At 37.2% G+C, this 4,986-nt stretch overlaps 1 pseudogene across 1 annotated transcript; it reads right to left on the minus strand.

Moving 5' to 3' along the window:
- Positions 1-3,011: 3,011 nt before the first annotated feature.
- Positions 3,012-4,736, minus strand: LOC146579067 (cell adhesion molecule CEACAM20-like; annotated as a pseudogene). Its single transcript, XR_014890267.1, has 5 exons — positions 4,705-4,736; positions 4,539-4,571; positions 4,015-4,270; positions 3,683-3,928; positions 3,012-3,232 (listed from the first exon to the last, which is right to left on the minus strand). The product of XR_014890267.1 is annotated as a cell adhesion molecule CEACAM20-like (transcript).
- Between the last annotated feature and the right edge of the window lie 250 nt (positions 4,737-4,986).

A 4,986-nucleotide genomic window follows, 5' to 3' on the forward strand; every position in this document is an offset into this window, starting at 1 on the left:
GACACAATAATCCCAGCATAAATTTAAATAGGTAGGATGGTTTGCCACTTAACTTTATTTTAAAATTGCGTTTTGATTTTTGTGTTGTTCTCCATAAACAGTGGTAGAATGGTTTGTCAGGTAGGACGGATTCCCAGAACACTGGAACACCTCACCCAAGACGCGCCCAGGAGGCATCCTTGTCAGATGTCCCAACCACCTCAACTGGCTCCTTCCGATGAGGAGCCAGTGAAAAGTGCCATAGACAGCAATTCTTCTAGTGTCCACTAAATTAGTACTGTGCAAAGGTCTGGAGCCACACTTATTTTCTTCATACTCTTCTTACAAAATTCCAGATTTTTTTGTATTTTTTGAAAATGGTCTTGACCAATAGTTCTCCAGGCTTTTTGAAGGTCTTTCACAGTTTCTCTCTAAACACTGGCTGCTTTCCACTCATTTTCAGCATGCACTTCAATGTGAAATTCTTCATCCTTTCATTCTTTTTCTTCTTCTTCTTCTCATTATTATTAAAAGTATGCTTGGAACTTTCCCAAGTGTGATTTACATTTACATTTAAATCCACTGCAAAGGCTCCATTCATCATTATAACCCTGCTCTGACGTTTTGAGAATTTATTGTTTCTTATTTTACAGAAAACACAGTATGTTGTATCCTATGCCATGATTCTAACTTAGTGACAGCACAACCCAATAACTAAATAAAATTATCTTTTTGTTACTAAAGAAGCATCATTAACACTCACTCAGCTCCTGACTTCTACTTTACACAGTTTAATCAAACCAAAGTAGAAAGTCAGATCATTATCTTTGGCTTTACAGAGCAGCAGCACGAAACAGGACACCACTTATTTGTCCCGGGTACTAGACCACATTTCAGTTAAAGACAAGCTCAGTATCAAACTTTGCAGGTTTGTTTCACTGCTGACCACAAACCTGGGGCTATTGTTTTGGAAACAAAAGAGCAGGGCCTTTCAGAATAGCATGACCACAGTGAGCATATGCATTTATGCACAGGCAAAAGAGACACGGCTGATGGAACAAGGTGGTTTCAGTTTAATGTCTAAATAACAGACAGAAGCATTTGTTAGCATTTGAAACATACATGCACATATAGCCATGTTACCCTGGCAACCAGGTGTATCTTAAAATTCACTAGATATAACAATTTGTAGATATGCACACAAAACTAAATTCAGTAATCACATTGCAATTACACTTATGTTATCATTTGCACAGATAACAGGGCAGACAGCAAGAAAGAAAAAAAAATCCACCAAATAAAACGTGCTTTTTTCTTCTTGTGGACTTCTGCTACAGTCAGCTCATTTCAGTTTATCTTTTTGAGAAGGAAATGGTGGAGCAGTCTATAGTAGTGATATGGATATTGCTTTCATTTTTTATTGCACAAAATTTAAAGAGTGTGATGGTGCATTTTTCCAGTGTAAAGAAATATATATATAGATAGATATATTTAAGTGTTTTTTCTTTTTTGCTGTGACAAAGAAAGAAATTGATCAGCACGACTCTTTGGACTTAATTGTAAGAAATAAATGTGTAAAATTACAGAAAACATTTTGGTAATTCATTGCCCAGACGGTCTAGTTTGTTTGTACAGAGTTACAGAGGTTTTATTACTCTGCTTCCGGGTCCAAAATACTCTGTTTATTAAGGCTGTGTTTTTAACATGTTTTAATGCTTTGTATCTTGTTCTATTTAATCAGAACAAGCCCCTATAAACAGTCAGTGATCACTGTCGACCTCTCTCACTTTTTTTTTTTACAACTGTTCATTCTTAATGGTTAGTTTTTAAACCTTACGATGTAACTACGGCCTAGCCCATGCAGCAGTATGTTAATGACTAATCTAACATTGTGGATGGATTATCTCAGTTGTTCTCCTGTGTGAAGTTTGGTCTGTTTACAGCATCCTGCCATGTGATTGCATTTGTCCCTAACTATTGGGAACCCTCACATAAACTTTTATTGAGTGGAAAAAAGTTAGCATTCATCCTCCAGCTTCACTGTGTTTAAGTTATGCTAACCACAGCTATGTATGGCGTTATTTTTGTGCCACTATTCTGAGTGCACGTAAAAAAAATTTGAGGGCATGTAAAAATGTTTTGCAGGAGCAATTGTTGCATTTTGAGGAGAAATTTACTTTGAGCTAAATTTGAGTGAACAAAATTCATTGCCGCGTGCAAAACCTGTATTTCAGTTTTTGCTATTATCCATATACACACACACATAGCCGCCCCTCTCGCTCAGTTTTTGCATTTGTGCTTGCTTGCAATGTGTTGCTTGCGCTCTCAACATTTCTGTCCGTGTGTGTTCAACTTTTTCTGTACACCGTTATCTTTGTGCCACAAAACCAAAAACTCACAGACTTGAATGCAAAAAAAATCTAAATTTAACTGTCACATCCTGGGTCGGTGACCCAGCGTTTTCTGTTTTGTATTATTAATCTTTGATTTCTTTATGTCTTTGTTTGTTCATAGGTGTTGGTTATCGGGTCTCTGTTTTGTCAGTGTATGTTTCCTGTTTTACTTTGAAGGTTAATTAGTTCCAGCCATGTTTCCACCTGTTCCCCATCTCCTCTTGTTTGTTCCTGCCGGTGTATTTCAGTGCCTTGTCAGTCAGTGCTCGTCGTCGTATCGTTAACGTTGGTTCTTCCCCATGCTGTGTGGTACCTGTGTTTCCCCGAGAGTGTAACTGTTATCATTTTCCAGTTTAGTTTTGTGTCACCTTGTTTCATCTGTTTGCCTGCAATAAAGCAGTGGATTTGAGTTTAAGTTTCCGCCTCAACGAGTCCTGCATTTGGGTCCACCATCCTGCCTGACTACACACTGACCATGACATTAACTTGGCAAGCTAATAACCAGACAGGTTCACATGAAAAAAACAAAAAAATAAACAACAAAAAAAAAAACAACAACTTTTTTTTTGAATAAACTTTAAATTAGCACATTTTCTATGTAACAATTGTTACACTGCAGTGATTCCGTCTTTCTAGTGCTTAAAATAATATACTTCTGAATGAACAGAACTGCATTGCTTGTAGCAAACCAAAACCCATGAACACAAAATTATGTGAAATGTTTTTCTTTTTCTTTTTTTTTTTACCTCCGCCCTGGCGACATTTACCAAAGTGATGCAGTCCCACCAACAACAACAGAGCACTCAATGAAACAGTGGCAATGATCCAAGATGTGGCACATGACGTCTCGTTGAGACTTTCTGAATAAGTTGTTGAATGTTAAAGAGTTAAAATTGTAAGGGGAACATAAACAACCCTAAATTTTCATTTATACTTCTTTATACTGCAACACTGTTTAAAATTTGACATATATGCATTCAAAACTTAAAAAAACTCCAAAAAACCTTACTTTACATTTGATTATCGGAAGGTATATTTTGCACATTTCATAATATTTATTTTTTATATTTCCTAATATTTCTAAAACACGAATAGATTCAACGGCTTTGCTTAAAAATCAATGATTGAAAATGTGTCTACATTTCAATTACATCACACGTCTGCACCAACCTTATATTAAAATGTAACACAAAAGATACCATACACGGTTCCTCCACATGACTTAGCTCAGAATTACAAAGTGATACAGTTGTAATAGTACTGCCATTAAAAAAGAAAGAAAAAAAGATATGACCTCTTCAGGGTCTTACCTGTGACACTGAGCCAGCTCTCCAGTGACTGTCCACCTCCTGAGATGTTGCATGTGTAAAGTCCCTCATCTGACTTTGAAACTCTGTGGATTATCATGTCTCCTGTGGAGCTGCTGTGAACATGAGATCCATCTTTATAAAAATTAGAGGTGAAGTTGGAGGAAGCAGTTTTGTTTCTGCAGCGAAGAGTCACAGCTTCACCTTGCATCACAGGAACAGCAGGACTCTCCAGGACCACAGATCCAGCTGAATGACAAGAATCTGAGATTTAGTTGCTGTGAAATTTATTTAAACTAAGTTTGAAACAAAATGTTGTCCCGGTGCAAACTTACCAGTAACAGTAATGTTGATGCTGTCGCTTCTGTTTGCTCCTTTAGTCTCACACCAGCGCTCCACTCTCATTTGGATACACACTTTTTATTATGCACAATGATCCTGCTTTTCCCTGGTCGTTGTGACTGCATGAGTTTATTTTCCCTTTGGAATTATGCACAACTTCCCAATAAACAGCATCCTCACAGTAAAATATCACTGATTCATATTCAAAGAACTGCAATCTGTTTGGAGCGATACGAAGAGAAACTGCATCTGAGAAAAAGAAAAAAAAAAAGAAAGGTACAGTTTAGACTTGTACCAAAACTGCTGTGGTTAAACAATGAAAAAAATAACACTTGAGTAAATGAAAGCAAATTAACTGAAGAAGTGACTCATGACTCCGACTGATTACATGTACCAAATGTGCAGGTTCACTAGAAACAGAACATATTCTTTCCATACTTTTCATACATTGTCTGCTCCCCGAAGCAGAAAAAGAGTAAACATCATTCATATCAACAACCAAATGCATGATACACACCAACTTCCTGGTAATGTGTACACAGCAGGATCACTAAGGAGACAAAAAAAATAGTTAGAGATTACAAAAAAACTCTTGTTGGCTCCCACAGCTGCTGGCAAAGGTATCATAGCATCTCATAACTACTGAAGTTTAGTTTTTATGTGGAAATAGACGTGGTACTTACATAATTTGATGCACATAGCTCTGACCTCCATGATGCCGTGCTGCTGACTGTGTCGGCACGTGACAAATGTAAAAAGCAATGAGCAGGGGCGTTTTCCTGTGTGGCTTCTTTCTGCACTTAAAGCAATGCTAAACCTTTAAAAAGAACTTTCAAAGAATGGCCACCATGGTCACCACCCATCTTGAGGAGTTAGCCCCTCACATCTAATAATGTGCCACAAACAAGACTTTAATATCACCAACCATTCCCATTTTATTACGGTGTATCCATATAAATGGCCCA

Source organism: Mchenga conophoros, linkage group LG3 (assembly GCF_057382185.1).
Source record: "Mchenga conophoros isolate Kocher_MC1m ecotype Shallow Benthic linkage group LG3, M_conophoros_male_GT1.1, whole genome shotgun sequence".
Taxonomy (NCBI): domain Eukaryota; kingdom Metazoa; phylum Chordata; class Actinopteri; order Cichliformes; family Cichlidae; genus Mchenga; species Mchenga conophoros.